The sequence below is a fragment of the Brassica rapa genome, chromosome A09, assembly GCF_000309985.2.
Source record: "Brassica rapa cultivar Chiifu-401-42 chromosome A09, CAAS_Brap_v3.01, whole genome shotgun sequence".
NCBI classification, from domain to species: domain Eukaryota; kingdom Viridiplantae; phylum Streptophyta; class Magnoliopsida; order Brassicales; family Brassicaceae; genus Brassica; species Brassica rapa.
The window spans coordinates 292,067-312,463 of NC_024803.2; the positions used below are offsets into that span (position 1 = coordinate 292,067).

Here is a 20,397-nt window from a genome sequence, read left to right on the forward strand (position 1 = left end):
CATTTACCAAAAACTCAATATTTTTGTACGGTTAAAGCATAGATTTTGAGAAAATTTCAAAAAATATGACAATATTGTTTTAATGCATAGTTGTCTCCTGTACTAATATATGATGATGGTCAAAGAGGTTTGAAACCTTTTTTTGTCTCCGTTTCTCTAGAGAATAATGATTTTATAATGGTTAGTCCACTTATTTAGGGAGTATATGAAGTTTTACTAAATTAATTTATAAAAACAATTGAACAATGTTCATTTACCATGAAATAGAGTTTAACATACATTAATACAAATGTTGAATATGGTTAAATTTTTTAAAACAACACTAAAGATTATAGGCTTCAGTACATAAAAAATTTACCAAAAACTCAATATTCTCGTAGGGGTTAACACATAGATTTTGAAAAAATTTCAAAGAATATGAAAATATTGTTTTAATGCATAGTTGCATCATGCACTAACATATGATGATGTTCAAAGAGGTTTGGAGCCTTTGTTGTCTCTGTTTTTCAAGAAAATAAGGATTTTATAGTGGTTATTCCATTGATTTAGGGAGTAATATGAAGTTTTACTAAATTAATTGATAAAAACTATAACGATTCTCATATACCATAAAAAGAGCTTAAAATACATTAATACTAATGTAGAATGTGGTTAGAAATTAAAAAAAACACTAAAGATTATAGGCTTCAGTACATAAAATATTTACCAAAAACTCAATATTTTCGTAGGGGTTAACACATAGATTTTGAAAAAATTTCAAAAAATATGACAATATTGTTTTAAAGCATAGCTGCACCCTGGACAAACATATGATGATGTTCAAAGAGGTTTGGAGCCTTTGTTGTCTTCGTTTCTCAAGATAATAGTGATTTTATAGTGGTTATTCCATCAATTTAGGGAGTATTATGAAGTTTTACAAAAATAATTGATAAAAATTTATAACGATTCCCATATACAATAAAAAGAGCTTAAAATACATTAATACAAATGTAAAATGTGGTTGGAAATTTAAAAAAACACTAAAGATTATAGGCTTCAGTACATAAAACATTTACCAAAACTCAATATTTTCGTAGGGGTTAACATATAGATTTTGAGAAAATTTCAAAAAATATGACAGTATTTTTTAAATGCATAGTTGCATCCAGAACTAACATATGATGATGGTCAAAGATGTTTTGAACCTTTTTTTGTCTCCATTTCTCTAGAGAATAGCGATTTTATAATGGTTATTCCATCGATTTAAAGAGTATTATGAAGTTTTACAAAATTAATTGATACAAAAATTATAACGATTCCCATTTACCATAAAAAACAGCTTAAAATACATTAATACATATGTAGAATGTGGTTAGAAATTTTAAAACAACACTAAAGATTATAGGCTTCAGTACATAAAACATTTACCAAAAACTCAATATTTTCGTAGGGGTTAACACATAGATTTTGAAATTTTTTCAAAAAATATAACAATATTATTTTAATGCATAGTTGTCTCATATACTAATATATGATGATGGTCAAAGAGGTTTGGAACCTTTATTGTCTCCATTTCTGTAGAGAATAACGATTTTATAATGGTTAGTCCACTAATTTAGGGAGTATATGAAGTTTTACTAAATTAATTTATAAAAACAATTAAACGATGCTCATTTACCATGAATGAGAGTTTAGCATACATTAATACAAATGTAAAATATAGTTAAAAATTTTAAAACAACACTAAAGATTATAGGCTAAGTACATAAAACATTTACCAAAAACTCAATATTTTCGTACGGGTTAACACATAGATTTTGAAAAAATTTCAAAAAATATGAAAATATTGTTTTAATGCATAGTTTCACCAGGACAAACGTATGATGATGTTCAAAGAGGTTTGGAGCCTTTGTTGTCTTGGTTTTCAAGAAAATAGTGATTTTATAGTGGTTATTCCATTAATATAGAGAGTATTAAGAAGTTTTAAAAAATTAATTGATTAAAAATTATAATGATTCTCATATACCATAAAAAGAGCTTAAAATACATTAATGCAAATGTAGAATGTGGTTAAAAATTTTAAAACAACACTAAAAATTATAGGCTTCAGTACATAACATTTGCCAAAAACTCAATATTTTCATAGGGGTTACCACATAGATTTTGAAAAAAATATGACAATATTGTTTTAATGCATAGTTGCATCCAGAACTAACATATGATGATGTTCAAAGAGGTTTGGAGCCTTTGTTGTCTCCGTTTTTCAAGAAAATAGTGATTATATAGTGGTTAATCCATCGATTTAAAGAGTATTATAAGTTTTACAAAATTAATTGATAAAAAAATTATAACGATTCCCATATACCATAAAAAGAGCTTAAAATACATTAATACAAATGTAGAATGTGGTTAGAAATTTTAAAACAACACTAAAGATTATAGACTTCAGTACATAAAACATTTGCCAAAAACTCAATATTTTCGTAGGATAGATTTAAAAAAAAATTCAAAAAATATGACAATATTGTTTTAATGCATAGTTGCATCCAGAACTAACATATGATGATGTTCAAAGAGGTTTGGAGCCTTTGTTGTCTCCATTTTTCAAGAAAATAGTGATTATATAGTGGTTATTCCATCGATTTAAAGAGTATTATGAAATTTTACAAAATTAATTGATAAAAAAATTATAACGATTCCCATATACCATAAAAAGAGCTTAAAATACATTAATACAAACGTAGAATGTGGTTAGAAATTAAAAAAAAAACACTAAAGATTATAGGCTTCAGTACATAAAACATTTGCCAAAAACTCAATATTTTCGTAGGGGTTAACACATAGATTTTGAAAAAAATTCAAAAATATGACAATATTGTTTTAATGCATAGCTGCATCCAGAACTAACATATGATGATGTTCAAACATGTTTGGAGCCTTTGTTGTCTCCGTTTTTCAAGAAAATGGTGATTATATAGTGGTTATTCCATCGATTTAAAGAGTATTATGAAGTTTTACAAAATTAATTGATAAAAATATTATAACGATTCCCATATACCATAAAAAGAGCTTAAAATACATTAATACAAATATAGAATGTGGTTAGAAATTTTAAAACAACACTAAAGATTATAGGCTTCAGTACATAAAACATTTGCCAAAAACTCAATATTTTCGTAGGGTTAACACATAGATTTTGAAAAAAATTCAAAAAATATGACAATATTGTTTTAATGCATAGTTGCATCCAGAACTAACATATGATGATGTTCAAAGAGGTTTGGAGCCTTTGTTGTCTCTGTTTTTCAAGAAAATAGTGATTATATAGTGGTTATTCCATCGATTTAAAGAGTATTACGAAGTTTTACAAAATTAATTGATAAAAAAATAATAACGATTCCCATTTACCATAAAAAAACAGCTTAATATACATTAATACATATGTAGAATGTGGTTAGAAATTTTAAAACAACACTAAAGATTATAGACTTTAGTACATAAATCATTTACCAAAAACTCAATATTTTCGTAGGGGTTAACACAGATTTTGAAAAAATTTCAAAAAATATAACAATATTGTTTTAATGCATAGTTGTCTCATGTACTAATATATGATGATAGTCAAAGATGTTTGGAACCTTTATTGTCTCCATATCTCTAGAAAATAACGATTTTATAATTGCTAGTCCACTAATTTAGGGACTATATGAAGTTTTACTAAATTAATTTATAAAAAAAATTAAACGATGCTCATTTACCATGAAATAGAATTTAGCCTACATTAATACAAATGTCGAATATGGTTAAAAAATTTAATACAACACTAAAGATTATAGGCTAAGTACATAAAATATTTACCAAAAACTCAATATTTTCGTAGGTGTTAACACATAGATTTTGAGAAAATTTCAAAAAATATGACAATATTGTTTAAATGCATTGTTGCACACTGGACAAACATATGATGATGTTCTAAGAGGTTTGCAGCCTTTGTTATCTTCGTTGATTTTATAGTGGTTATTCCATTAATTTGGGGACTATTATAAAGTTTTAAAAATTTAATTGATAAAAAATTATAACAATTCCCATATACCATAAAAAGATCTTAAAATACATTAATGCAAATGTAGAATGTGGTTATAAATTTTAAAACAACACTAAAAATTATAGGCTTCAGTACATAACATTTGCCAAAAACTCAATATTTTCATAGGGGTTACCACATAGATTTTGAAAAAAATATGAAAATATTGTTTTAATGCATAGTTGCATCCAGAACTAACATATGATGATGTTCAAAGAGGTTTGGAGCCATTGTTTTCTCCGTTTTTCAAGAAAATAGTGATTATATAGTTGTTATTCCATCGATTTAAAGAGTATTATGATGTTTTACAAAATTAATTGATAAAAAAATTATAACGATTCTCATATACAATAAAAAGAGCTTAAATACATTAATAAAAATGTAGAATGTGGTTAGAAATTTTAAAACAACACTAAAGATTATAGGCTTCAGTATATAAAACATTTGCCAAAAACTCAATATTTTCGTAGGGGTTAACACATAGATTTTGAAAAAAATTCAAAAAATATGACAATAACGTTTTAATGCATAGTTGCATCCAGAACTAATATATGATGATGTTCAAAGAGGTTTGGAGCCTTTTTTTGTCTTCGTTTTTCAAGAAGATAGTGATTATATAGTGGTTATTTCCATCGATTTAAAGAGTATTATGAAGTTTACAAAATTAATTGATAAAAAAATTATAACGATTTCCATTACCATAAAACAGCTTAAAATACATTAATACATATGTAGAATGTAGTTAGAAATTTTAAAACAACACTAAAGATTATAGGCTTCAATACATAAATCATTTACCAAAAACTCAATATTTTCGTAGGGGTTAACACATAGATTTTAAAAAAAATTCAAAAAATATGACAATATTGTTTTAATGCATAGTTGCATCCAGAACTAACATATGACGATGTTCAAAGAGGTTTGGAGCCATTGTTTTCTCCGTTTTTCAAGAAAATAGTGATTATATAGTTGTTATTCCATCGATTTAAAGAGTATTATGATGTTTTACAAAATTAATTGATAAAAAAATTATAACGAATCCCATATACCATAAAAAGAGCTTAAATATATTAATACAAATGTAGAATGTGGTTAGAAATTTTAAAACAACACTAAAGATTATAGGCTTCAGTATATAAAACATTTGCCAAAAACTCAATATTTTCGTAGGGGTTAACACATGGATTTTGAAAAAAATTCAAAAAATATGACAATAACGTTTTAATGCATAGTTGCATCCAGAACTAATATATGATGATGTTCAAAGAGGTTTGGAGCCTTTTTTGTCTTCGTTTTTCAAGAAGATAGTGATTATATAGTGGTTATTTCCATCGATTTAAAGAGTATTATGAAGTTTACAAAATTAATTGATAAAAAAATTATAACGATTTCCATTACCATAAAAACAGCTTAAAATACATTAATACATATGTAGAATGTAGTTAGAAATTTTAAAACAACACTAAAGATTATAGGCTTCAATACATAATTCATTTACCAAAAACTCAATATTTTCGTAGGGGTTAACACATAGATTTTAAAAAAAATTCAAAAAATATGACAATATTGTTTTAATGCATAGTTGCATCCAGAACTAACATATGATGATGTTCAAAGAGGTTTGGAGCCATTGTTTTCTCCGTTTTTCAAGAAAATAGTGATTATATAGTTGTTATTCCATCGATTTAAAGAGTATTATGATGTTTTACAAAATTAATTGATAAAAAAATTATAACGATTCCCATATACCATAAAAAGAGCTTAAATACATTAATACAAATGTAGAATGTGGTTAGAAATTTTAAAACAACACTAAAGATTATAGGCTTCAGTATATAAAACATTTGCCAAAAACTCAATATTTTCGTAGGGGTTAACACATAGATTTTGAAAAAAATTCAAAAAATATGACAATAACGTTTTAATGCATAGTTGCATCCAGAACTAATATATGATGATGTTCAAAGAGGTTTGGAGCCTTTTTTGTCTTCGTTTTTCAAGAAGATAGTGATTATATAGTGGTTATTTCCATCGATTTAAAGAGTATTATGAAGTTTTACAAAATTAATTGATTAAAAATTATAATGATTCTCATATACCATAAAAAGAGTTTAAAATACATTAATACAAATGTAGAATGTTGTTAGAAATTTTAAAACAACACTAAAGATTATAGGCTTCAGTACATAAAACATTTGCCAAAAAGTCAATATTTTCGGAGGGGTTAACACATAGATTTTGAAAAAAATTCAAAAAATATGAAAATTTTGTTTTAATGCATAGTTGCATCCATAACTAACATATGATGATGTTCAAAGAGGTTGGAGCCATTGTTGTCTCTGTTTTTCAAGAAAATAGTGATTATATAGTGGTTATTCTATCGATTTAAAGAGTATTATTAAGTTTTACAAAATTAATTGATAAAAAAATTATAACGATTCCCATATACCATAAAAAGAGCTTAAAATACATTAATACAAATGTAGAATGTGGTTAGAAATTTTAAAACAACACTAAAGATTATAGGCTTCAGTATATAAAACATTTGCCAAAAACTCAATATTTTCGTAGGGGTTAACACATAGATTTTGAAAAAAATTCAAAAAATATGACAATAACGTTTTAATGCATAGTTGCATCCAGAACTAATATATGATGATGTTCAAAGAGGTTTGGAGCCTTTTTTGTCTTCGTTTTTCAAGAAGATAGTGATTATATAGTGGTTATTTCCATCGATTTAAAGAGTATTATGAAGTTTTACAAAATTAATTGATAAAAAAATTATAACGATTCTCATATACCATAAAAAGAGCTTAAAATACATTAATACAAATGTAGAATGTGGTTAGAAATTTTAAAACAACACTAAAGATTATAGGCTTCAGTACATAAAACATTTGCCAAAAACTCAATATTTTCGTAGGGGTTAACACATAGATTTTGAAAAAAATTCAAAAAATATGAAAATTTTGTTTTAATGCATAGTTGTATCCAGCACTAACATATGATGATGTTCAAAGAGGTTTGGAGCCATTGTTGTCTCCGTTTTTCAAGAAAATAGTGATTATATAGTGGTTATTCCATCGATTTAAAGAGTATTATGAAATTTTACCAAATTAATTAATAAAAAAATTATAACGATTCCCATATACCATAAAAAGAGCTTAAAATACATTAATACAAATGTAGAATGTGGTTAGAAATTTTAAAACAACACTAAAGATTATAGGCTTCAGTATATAAAACATTTGCCAAAAACTCAATATTTTCGTAGGGGTTAACACATAGATTTTGAAAAAAATTCAAAAAATATGACAATAACGTTTTAATGCATAGTTGCATCCAGAACTAATATATGATGATGTTCAAAGAGGTTTGGAGCCTTTTTTGTCTTCGTTTTTCAAGAAGATAGTGATTATATAGTGGTTATTTCCATCGATTTAAAGAGTATTATGAAGTTTTACAAAATTAATTGATAAAAAAATTATAATGATTCTCATATACCATAAAAAGAGCTTAAAATACATTAATACAAATGTAGAATGTAGTTAGAAATTTTAAAACAACACTAAAGATTATAGGCTTCAGTACATAAATCATTTGCCAAAAACTCAATATTTTCGTAGGGGTTAACACATAGATTTTAAAAATATTCAAAAAATATGACAATATTGTTTTAATGCATAGTTGTATCCAGAACTAACATATGATGATGTTCAAAGAGGTTTGGAGCCATTGTTGTCTCCGTTTTTCAAGAAAATAGTGATTATATAGTGGTTATTCCATCGATTTAAAGAGTATTATGAAATTTTACCAAATTAATTAATAAAAAAATTATAACGATTCCCATATACCATAAAAAGAGCTTAAAATACATTAATACAAATATAGAATGTGGTTAGAAATTTTAAAACAACACTAAAGATTATAGGCTTCAGTATATAAAACATTTGCCAAAAACTCAATATTTTCGTAGGGTTAACACATAGATTTTGAAAAAAATTCAAAAAATATGACAATAACGTTTTAATGCATAGTTGCATCCAGAACTAATATATGATGATGTTTAAAGAGGTTTGGAGCCTTTGTTGTCTTCGGTTTTCAAGAAAATAGTGATTTTATAGTGGTTATTCCATTAATATAGGGAGTATTATGAAGTTTTAAAAAATTAATTGATTAAAAATTATAATGATTCTCATATACCATAAAAATAGCTTAAAATACATTAATACAAATGTAGAATGTGGTTAGAAATTTTAAAACAACACTAAAGATTATAGGCTTCAGTACATAAAACATTTGCCAAAAACTCAATATTTTCGTAGGGGTTAACACATAGATTTTGAAAAAAATTCAAAAAATATGAAAATTTTGTTTTAATGCATAGTTGTATCCAGCACTAACATATGATGATGTTCAAAGAGGTTTGGAGCCATTGTTGTCTCCATTTTTCAAGAAAATAGTGATTATATAGTGGTTATTCCATCGATTTAAAGAGTATTATGAAATTTTACCAAATTAATTAATAAAAAAACTATAACGATTCCCATATACCATAAAAAGAGCTTAAAATACATTAATACAAATGTAGAATGTGGTTAGAAATTTTAAAACAACACTAAAGATTATAGGCTTCAGTATATAAAACATTTGCCAAAAACTCAATATTTTCGTAGGGGTTAACATATAGATTTTGAAAAAAATTCAAAAAATATGACAATATCGTTTTAATGCATAGTTGCATCCATAACTAGTATATGATGATGTTCAAAGAGGTTTGGAGCCTTTGTTGTCTTCGTTTTTCAAGAATATAGTGATTATATAGTGGTTATTTCCATCGATTTAAAGAGTATTATGAAGTTTTACAAAATTAATTGATAAAAAAATTATAACGATTCCCATTTAACATAAAAACAGCTTAAAATACATTAATACATATGTAGAATGTAGTTAGAAATTTTAAAACAACACTAAAGATTATAGGCTTCAGTACATAAATCATTTTCCAAAAACTCAATATTTTCGTAGGGGTTAACACATAGATTTTGAAAAAAATTCAAAAATATGACAATATTGTTTTAATGCATAGTTGCATCCAGAACTAACATATGATGATGTTCAAAGAGGTTTGGAGCCTTTGTGTCTCCGTTTTTCAAGAAAATAGTGATTATATAGTGGTTATTCAATCGATTTAAAGAGTATTATGAAGTTTTACAAAATTAATTGATAAAAAAATTATAACGATTCCCATATACCATAAAAAGAGCTTAAAATACATTAATACAAATGTAGAATGTGGTTAGAAATTTTAAAACAACACTAAAGATTATAGGCTTCAGTATATAAAACATTTGCCAAATACTCAATATTTTCGTAGAGGTTAACACATAGATTTTGAAAAAAATTCAAAAAATATGACAATATCGTTTTAATGCATTGTTGCATCCAGAACTAATATATGATGATGTTCAAAGAGGTTTGGAGCCTTTGTTGTCTTCGTGTTTCAAGAAAATAGTGATTATATAGTGGTTATTTCCATCGATTTAAAGAGTATTATGAAGTTTTACAAAATTAATTGATAAAAAAATTATAATGATTCCCATTTACCATAAAAACAGCTTAAAATACATTAATACAAATGTAGAATGTAGTTAGAAATTTTAAAACAACATTAAAGATTATAGGCTTCAGTACATAAATCATTTTCCAAAAACTCAATATTTTCGTAGGGGTTAACACATAGATTTTGAAAAAAATTCAAAAAATATGACAATATTGTTTTAATGCATAGTTGCATCCAGAACTAACATATGATGATGTTCAAAGAGGTTTGGAGCCTTTGTTAGTCTCCGTTTTTCAAGAAAATAGTGATTATATAGTGGTTATTCATCGATTTAAAGAGTATTATGAAGTTTTACAAAATTAATTGATAAAAAAATTATAACGATTCCCATATACCATAAAAAGAGCTTAAAATACATTAATACAAATGTAGAATGTGGTTAGAAATTTTAAAACAACACTAAAGATTATAGGCTTCAGTATATAAAACATTTGCCAAAAACTCAATATTTTCGTAGGGGTTAACACATAGATTTTGAAAAAAATTCAAAAAATATGACAATATCGTTTTAATGCATTGTTGCATCCAGAACTAATATATGATGATGTTCAAAGAGGTTTGGAGCCTTTGTTGTCTTCGTTTTTCAAGAAAATAGTGATTATATAGTGGTTATTTCCATCGATTTAAAGAGTATTATGAAGTTTTACAAAATTAATTGATAAAAAAATTATAACGATTCCCATTTACCATAAAAACAGCTTAAAATACATTAATACATATGTAGAATGTAGTTAGAAATTTTAAAACAACACTAAAGATTATAGGCTTCAGTACATAAATCATTTTCCAAAAACTCAATATTTTCGTAGGGGTTAACACATAGATTTTGAAAAAAATTCAAAAAATATGACAATATTGTTTTAATGCATAGTTGCATCCAGAACTAACATATGATGATGTTCAAAGAGGTTTGGAGCCTTTGTAGTCTCCGTTTTTCAAGAAAATAGTGATTATATAGTGGTTATTCAATCGATTTAAAGAGTATTATGAAGTTTTACAAAATTAATTGATAAAAAAATTATAACGATTCCCATATACCATAAAAAGAGCTTAAAATACATTAATACAAATGTAGAATGTGGTTAGAAATTTTAAAACAACACTAAAGATTATAGGCTTCAGTATATAAAACATTTGCCAAAAACTCAATATTTTCGTAGGGGTTAACACATAGATTTTGAAAAAAATTCAAAAAATATGACAATAACGTTTTAATGCATAGTTGCATCCAGAACTAATATATGATGATGTTCAAAGAGGTTTGGAGCCATTGTTGTCTCCGTTTTTCAAGAAAATAATGATTATATAGTGGTTATTCCATCGATTTAAAGAGTATTATGAAGTTTTACAAAATTAATTGATAAAAAAATTATAACGATTCCCATATACCGTAAAAAGAGCTTAAAATACATTAATACAAATGTAGATTGTGGTTAGAAATTTTAAAACAACACTAAAGATTATAGGCTTCAGTATATAAAACATTTGCCAATAACTCAATATTTTCGTAAGGGTTAACACATAGATTTTGAAAAAAATTCAAAAAAATATGAAAATATTGTTGTAATGCATAGTTGCATCCAGAACTAACATATGATGATGTTCAAAGAGGTTTGGAGCCTTTGTTGTCTTCGTTTTTCAAGAAAATAGTGATTATATAGTGGTTATTCAATCGATTTAAAGAATATTATGAAGTTTTACAAAATTAATTGATAAAAAAATTATAACGATTCCCATATACCATAAAAAGAGCTTAAAATACATTAATACAAATGTAGAATGTGGTTAGAAATTTTAAAACAACACTAAAGATTATAGGCTTCAGTATATAAAACATTTGCCAAAAACTCAATATTTTCGTAGGGGTTAACACATAGATTTGAAAAAAATTCAAAAAATATGACAATATCGTTTTAATGCATAGTTGCATCCATAACTAGTATATGATGATGTTCAAAGAGGTTTGGAGCCTTTGTTGTCTTCGTTTTTCAAGAATATAGTGATTATATAGTGGTTATTTCCATCGATTTAAAGAGTATTATGAAGTTTTACAAAATTAATTGATAAAAAAATTATAACGATTCCCATTTAACATAAAAACAGCTTAAAATACATTAATACATATGTAGAATGTAGTTAGAAATTTTAAAACAACACTAAAGATTATAGGCTTCAGTACATAAATCATTTTCCAAAAACTCAATATTTTCGTAGGGGTTAACGCATTGATTTTGAAAAAAATTCATAAAATATGACAATATTGTTTTAATGCATAGTTGCATCCAGAATTAACATATGATGATGTTCAAAGAGGTTTGAAGCCTTTGTAGTATCCGTTTTTCAAGAAAATAGTGATTATATAGTGGTTATTCAATCGATTTAAAGAGTATTATGAAGTTTTACAAAATTAATTGATAAAAAAATTATAACGATTCCCATATACCATAAAAAGAGCTTAAAATACATTAATACAAATGTAGAATGTGGTTAGAAATTTTAAAACAACACTAAAGATTATAGGCTTCAGTATATAAACATTTGCCAAAAACTCAATATTTTCGTAGGGGTTAACACATAGATTTTGAAAAAAATTCAAAAAATATGACAATAACGTTTTAATGCATAGTTGCATCCAGAACTAATATATGATGATGTTCAAAGAGGTTTGGAGCCTTTGTTGTCTTCGTTTTTCAAGAAGATAGTGATTATATAGTGGTTATTTCCATCGATTTAAAGAGTATTATGAAGTTTTACAAAATTAATTGATAAAAAAATTATAACGATTTCCATTACCATAAAAACAGCTTAAAATACATTAATACATATGTAGAATGTAGTTAGAAATTTTAAAACAACACTAAAGATTATAGGCTTCAATATATAAATCATTTACCAAAAACTCAATATTTTCGTAGGGACACATAGATTTTAAAAAAAATTCAAAAAATATGACAATATTGTTTTAATGCATAATTGCATCCAGAACTAACATATGATGATCTTTAAAGAGGTTTGGAGCCTTTGTTGTCTCCGTTTTTCAAGAAAATAGTGATTATATAGTGGTTATTCCATCGATTTAAAGAGTATTATGAAATTTTACCAAATTAATTAATAAAAAAATTATAACGATTCCCATATACCATAAAAAGAGCTTAAAATACATTAATACAAATGTAGAATGTGGTTAGAAATTTTAAAACAACACTAAAGATTATAGGCTTCAGTATATAAAACATTTGCCAACACATAGATTTTGAAAAAAAATTCAAAAAATATGACAATAACGTTTTAATGCATAGTTGCATCCAGAACTAATATATGATGATGTTCAAAGAGGTTTGGAGCCTTTGTTGTCTTCGGTTTTCAAGAAAATAGTGATTTTATAGTGGTTATTCCATAAATATAGGGAGTATTATGAAGTTTTAAAAAATTAATTGTTTAAAAATTATAATGATTCTCATATACCATAAAAAGAGCTTAAAATACATTAATACAAATGTAGAATGTGGTTAGAAATTTTAAAACAACACTAAAGATTATAGGCTTCAGTACATAAAACATTTGCCAAAAACTCAATATTTTCGTAGGGGTTAACACATAGATTTTGAAAAAAAATCAAAAAATATGAAAATTTTGTTTTAATGCATAGTTGCATCCAGAACTAACATATGATGATGTTCAAAGAGGTTTGGAGCCATTGTTGTCTCTGTTTTTCAAGAAAATAGTGATAATATAGTGGTTATTCCATCGATTTAAAGAGTATTATAAAATTTTACCAAATTAATTAATAAAAAAATTATAACGATTCCCATATACCATAAAAAGAGCTTAAAATATATTAATACAAATGTAGAATGTGGTTAGAAATTTTAAAACAACAATAAAGATTATAGGCTTCAGTATATAAAACATTTGCCAAAAACTCAATATTTTCATAGGGGTTAACACATATATTTTGAAAAAAATTCAAAAAATATGACAATAACGTTTTAATGCATAGTTGCATCCAGAACTAATATATGATGATGTTCAAAGAGGTTTAGAGCCTTTGTTGTCTTCGGTTTTCAAGAAATAGTGATTTTATAGTGGTTATTCCATTAATATAGGGAGTATTATGAAGTTTTAAAAAATTAATTGATTAAAAATTATAATGATTCTCATATACCATAAAAAGAGTTTAAAATACATTAATACAAATGTAGAATGTGGTTAGAAATTTTAAAACAACACTAAAGATTATAGGCTTCAGTACATAAAACACTTGCCAAAAAGTCAATATTTTCGTAGGGGTTAACACACAGATTTTGAAAAAAATTCAAAAAATATGAAAATTTTGTTTTAATGCATAGTTGCATCCAGAACTAACATATGATGATGTTCAAAGAGGTTTGGAGCCATTGTTGTCTCCGTTTTTCAAGAAAATAGTGATTATATAGTGGTTATTCTATCGATTTAAAGAGTATTATTAAGTTTTACAAAATTAATTGATAAAAAAATTATAACGATTCCCATATACCATAAAAAGAGCTTAAAATACATTAATACAAATGTAGAATGTGGTTAGAAATTTTAAAACAACACTAAAGATTATAGGCTTCAGTATATAAACATTTGCCAAAAACTCAATATTTTCGTAGGGGTTAACACATAGATTTTGAAAAAAATTCAAAAAATACGACAATATCGTTTTAATGCATAGTTTCATCCATAACTAACATATGATGATGTTCAAAGAGGTTTGGAGCCTATGTTATCTTCCTTTTTAAAGAAAATAGTGATTATATAGTGGTTTTTTCATCGTTTAAAGAGTATTATGACGTTTTACAAAATTAATTGATAAAAAATTATAATGATTCTCATTTACCATAAAAACAGTTAAAAATTAATTAATACATATGTAGAATGTGGTTAGAAATTTTAAAACAACACTAAAGATTATAGGCTTCAGTACATAAATCATTTACCAAAAACTTAATATTTTCGTACGGGTTAACACATAGATTTTGAAAAAAATTCAAAAAATATGACAATATTGTTTTAATGCATAGTTGCATCCAGAACTAACATATGATGATTTTCAAAGAGGTTTGGAGTCTTTGTTGTCTCCATTTTTCAAGAAAATAGTGATTATATAGTGGTTATTCAATCGATTTAAAGAGTATTATGAAGTTTTACAAAATTAATTGATAAAAAAAATTATAATGGTTCCCATATACCATAAAAAGAGCTTAAAATACATTAATACAAATGTAGAATGTGGTTAGAAATTTTAAAACAACACTAAAGATTATAGGCTTCAGTATATAAAACATTTGCCAAAAACTCAATATTTCGTAGGGGTTAACACATAGATTTTGTAAAAAATTCAAAAAATATGACAATATCGTTTTAATGCATAGTTGCATCCAGAACTAATATATGATGATGTTCAAAGAGGTTTGGAGCCTTTGTTGTCTTCGTTTTTCAAGAAAATAGGGATTATATAGTGGTTATTTCCATCGATTTAAAGATAATTATGAAGTTTTACAAAATTAATTGATAAACAAATTATAACGATTCCCATTTAACATAAAAACAGCTTAAAATACATTAATACAAATGTAGAATGTGGTTAGAAATTTTAAAACAACACTAAAGATTATAGGCTTCAGTATATAAAACATTTGCCAAAAACTCAATATTTTCGTAGGGGTTAACACATAGATTTTGAAAAAAAATAAAAAAATATGACAATTTTGTTTTAATGCATAGTTGCATCCAGAACTAACATATGATGATGTTCAAAGAGGTTTGGAGCCATTGTTGTCTCCGTTTTTCAAGAAAATAATGATTATGTAGTGGTTATTCCATCGATTTAAAGAGTATTATGAAGTTTTACAAAATTAATTGATAAAAAAATTATAACGATTCCCATATACCATAAAAAGAGCTTAAAATACATTAATACAAATGTAGAATGTGGTTAGAAATTTTAAAACAACACTAAAGATTATAGGCTTCAGTATATAAAACATTTGCCAAAAATTCAATATTTTCGTAGGGGTTAACACATAGATTTTGAAAAAAATTCAAAAAATATGACAATATCGTTTTAATGCATAGTTGCATCCAGAACTAACATATGATGATGTTCAAAGAGGTTTGGAGCCTTTGTAGTCTCCGTTTTTCAAGAAAATAGTGATTATATAGTGGTTATTCAATCGATTTAAAGAGTAATATGAAGTTTTACAAAATTAATTGATAAAAAAATTATAACGATTCCCATATACCATAAAAAGAGCTTAAAATACATTAATACAAATGTAGAATGTGGTTAGAAATTTTAAAACAACACTAAAGATTATAGGCTTCAGTATATAAAACATTTGCCAAAAACTCAACATTTGAAAAAAATTCAAAAAATATGACAATATCGTTTTAATGCATAGTTGCATCCAGAACTAATATATGATGATGTTCAAAGAGGTTTGGAGCCTTTTTTGTCTTTGTTTTTAAGAAAATAGTGATTATATAGTGGTTATTCCGTCGATTTAAAGAGTATTATGAAATTTTACAAAATTAATTGATAAACAAATTATAACGATTCCCATTTAACATAAAAACAGCTTAAAATACATTAATACATATGTAGAATGTAGTTAGAAATTTTAAAACAACACTAAAGATTATAGGCTTCAGTACATAAATCATTTTCCAAAAACTCAATATTTTCGTAGGGGTTAAAACATAGATTTTGAAAAAAATTTAAAAAATATGACAATATTGTTTTAATGGATAGTTGCATCCAGAACTAACATATGATGATGTTCAAAAGAGGTTTGGAGCCATTGTTGTCTCCGTTTTTCAACAAAATAGTGATTATATAATGGTTATTCCATCGATTTAAAGAATATTATGAAGTTTTACAAAATTAATTGATAAAATAATTATAACGATTCCCATATACCATAAAAAGAGCTTAAAATACACTAATACAAATGTAGAATGTGGTTAGAAATTTTAAAACAACACTAAAGATTATAGGCTTGAGTACATAAATCATTTACCAAAAACACAATATTTTCGTAGGGGTTGTTAACACATAGATTTTGATAAAAAATTCAAAAAATATGACAATATTGTTTTAATGCATAGTTGCATCCAGAACTAACATATGATGATGTTCAAAGAGGTTTGGAGCCTTTGTTGTCTCTGTTTTTCAAGAAAATAGTGATTATATAATGGTTATTCCAACGATTTAAAGAATATTATGAAGTTTTACAAAATTAATTGATAAAAAAATTATAACGATTCCCATATACCATAAAAAGAGCTTAAAATACATTAATACATATGTAGAATGTGGTTAGAAATTTTAAAACAACACTAAAGATTATAGGCTTGAGTACATAAATCATTTACCAAAAATTCAATATTTTCGTAGGGGTTAACACATAGATTTTGAAAAAAATTCAAAAAATATGACAATATCGTTTTAATGCATAGTTGCATCCAGAACTAACATATGATGATGTTCAAAGAGATTTGGAGCCTTTGTTGTCTCTGTTTTTCAAGAAAATAGTGATTATATAGTGGTTATTTCCATCGTTTAAAGAGTATTATGAAGTTTTACAAAATTAATTGATAAAAAAATTATAACGTTTCCCATTTACCATAAAAACAGCTTAAAATACATTAATACATATGTAGAATGTGGTTAGAAATTTTAAAACAACACTAAAGATTATAGCATTCAGTACATAAATCATTTACCAAAAACTCAATACTTTCGAAGGGGTTAACACAGATTTTGAAAAAAATTCAAAAAATATAACAATATTGTTATAATGCATAGTTGTCTCCTGTACAATATATGATGATAGTCAAAGAGGTTTGGAACCTTTATTGTCTCCATATCTCTAGAGAATAACGATTATATAATGGCTAGTCCACTAATTTAGGGAGTATATGAGTTTTTATTAAATTAATTTATAAAAACAATTAAACGATGCTCATTTACCATGAAATAGAGTTTAGCATACATTAATACAAATGTAGAATATGGTTAAAAAATTTAATACAACACTAAAGATTATAGGCTAAGTACATAAAATATTTACCAAAAACTCAATATTTTCGTAGGTGTTAACACATAGATTTTGAGAAAATTTCAAAAAATATGACAATATTGTTTAAATGCATAGTTGCACCCTAGACAAAAATATGATGATGTTCAAAGAGGTTTGTAGCCTTTGTTGTCTTCGTTGATTTTATAGTGGTTAGTCCATTAATTTAAGGAGTATTATAAAGTTTTAAAAAATTAATTGATAAAAAAATTATAACAATTCCCATATACCATAAAAGAGCTTAAAATACATTAATACAAATGTAGAATGTGGTTAAAAATTTTAAAACAACACTAAAAATTATAGGCTTAAGTACATAACATTTGCCAAAAACTCAATATTTTCGTAGGGGTTACCACATAGATTTTGAAACAAATATGACAATATTGTTTTAATGCATAGTTGCATCCAGAACTAACATATAATGTTCAAAGAGGTTTGGAGCCTTTGTTGTCTCTGTTTTTCAAGAAAATAGTGATTATGTAGTGGTTATTCCATCGATTTAAAGAGTATTATGAAGTTTTACAAAATTAATTGATAAAAAAATTATAACGATTCCCATTTACCATAAAAAACAACTTAAAATACATTAATACATATGTAGAATGTGGTTAGAAATTTTAAAACAACACTAAAAATTATAGGCTTCAGTACATAAATCATTTACCAAAAACGCTATATTTTCGTAGGGGTTAACACATAGATTTTGAACAAAAATTCAAAAATTATGACAATATTGTTTTAATGAATAGTTGCATCCAGAACTAACATAGGATGATGTTCAATGAGGTTTGGAGCCTTTGTTGTCTCTGTTTTTCAAGAAAATAGTGATTATATAGTGGTTATTTCATCGATTAAAAGAGTATTATGAAGTTTTACAAAATTAATTTATAAAAAAATTATGGGAAATTACCACAAATACCACATTCATAGTACCACTTTTCATGTTTACACTAACCAATTTTACCCTCACTTTTAATGAAGGGTAAAATACAATTATACCCTTAGGGTTAACTAATCTAGACTTAGGGTTTAGAATTGAGGGGTGGGATAGGGTTTTTGGAATGTGAAATTTATGATTCTAATAAATATATAAATACTTAAAAAATATATAAAATTTTTAAAAAATAGTTTCAAACATAATTTTCGTTTTTCAAAAAGAAATTTGAAAAAAAATAAAAAAAAATTTCGAAAAAAAATTTGTAAAAAAGTTCAAATTTGAAAAAGTATAATTCGAAAACATAAAAAAAAATTTACATTTTTTTTATTTTTTTATTTTTTATTTTTTATTTTTATTTTATTTTTTATTTTATTTTATTTTTTATTTTTTAATTTAAATAATAATTAATTATATATATAAATAACAAGGGCATAAGAGTCTTTTACTACTTAATGAAGAGTGTATTTTTGAAAATGTCTCATTAGTGGTGGTATAAATGAAAAATGTGACCATGAAAGTGGTAAACATGTAATTTCTCCAAAAACTATAACGATTCTCATTTACCATTAAAAACAGCTTAAAATACATTAATACATATGTAGAATGTGGTTAGAAATTTTAAAATAACACTAAAGATTATAGGCTTCATACATAAAACATTTACCAAAAACTCAATATTTTCGTAGGGGTTAACACAGATTTTGAGAAAAATTTCAAAAAATATGACAATATTGTTTTAATGAATAGTTGTCTCCTGTACTAATATATGATGATGGTCAAAGAGGTTTGAAACTTTTTTTGTCTCCATTTCTTTAGAGAATAACGATTTTATAATGGTTAATCCACTAATTTAGGGAGTACTAGTGTAACCCCCATGCTATGCATGGGTTAATTTACTCTTTGTAAAATTATTTGATCAAAAGTCATAATTTTCAATCAGAATAGATATTATTTAAAATATTATATGAACATCACATAATTTTAGAGGCACCTTCATTGAAATATATTTTATTTATTTTTGAAAGTTCAATAATATAAAATATAGTTAAAATATTCTTTATTTGAGACTTTAATTTACTCGATAATTTCTTATTGAATAATAAATACTTAATTTAATTTAATGTAACTTTAAATATGATAAATCTAATAAATTTATTTTCTTTTTATTTTACAGTTTAAAATAACTCAGTGACATTTTATGTTAATTCACCTAACATATTTTTTTAGAGAGCATACATTTAAACATAATTAACCCACCACAAATTTTAAAAATTAAAAATTAACCCACAACTTTTATTCTGATAGTTTTTTAATTTAAAAATTAAAACTGAGAACTTTTGTTTGATTTTTATTTAGCTATAATGAATTGCCCAGTATTAATTAATTAAATTTCAGTTACAAAAAATAATTAAAGTAAATTCACCTCTGGATTCATAAATGCAGGTTCCCTCATAAGTCCAGCAATAGTTTCGTTGGCGAAATCAATTGCATTGGTGAATATTGAAAAATAACTGATCCAGCATAAGTGGACGCATCCTGGGTGAAAAATTCAAATATCTTTGGCGGGGGTTTTGTGTTTGATCTCGAGCCAGGATCGCACTCCTACGGCTCTGTTGGAATGAACCAGGTTTCATCTCCACTTCATGCAGAGTTCAATATCTTGCTT

General features: G+C 25.3%; 1 long non-coding RNA gene across 3 annotated transcripts; it reads left to right on the top strand.

Moving 5' to 3' along the window:
• The first annotated feature begins 3,158 nt into the window (after positions 1-3,158).
• LOC117128568 lies at positions 3,159-18,611 on the top strand. 3 transcript variants are annotated; one of them, XR_004451939.1, is made up of 4 exons: positions 5,831-6,383; positions 10,946-11,028; positions 17,639-17,906; positions 18,228-18,611. It is a non-coding gene; the product is annotated as an uncharacterized LOC117128568 (long non-coding RNA). The 3 variants fall into 3 exon arrangements; XR_004451938.1 differs by lacking the exons at positions 5,831-6,383; positions 10,946-11,028 and adding an exon at positions 3,159-3,340; XR_004451940.1 differs by lacking the exons at positions 5,831-6,383; positions 10,946-11,028; positions 17,639-17,906 and adding an exon at positions 14,996-15,122.
• Positions 18,612-20,397: the final 1,786 nt, after the last annotated feature.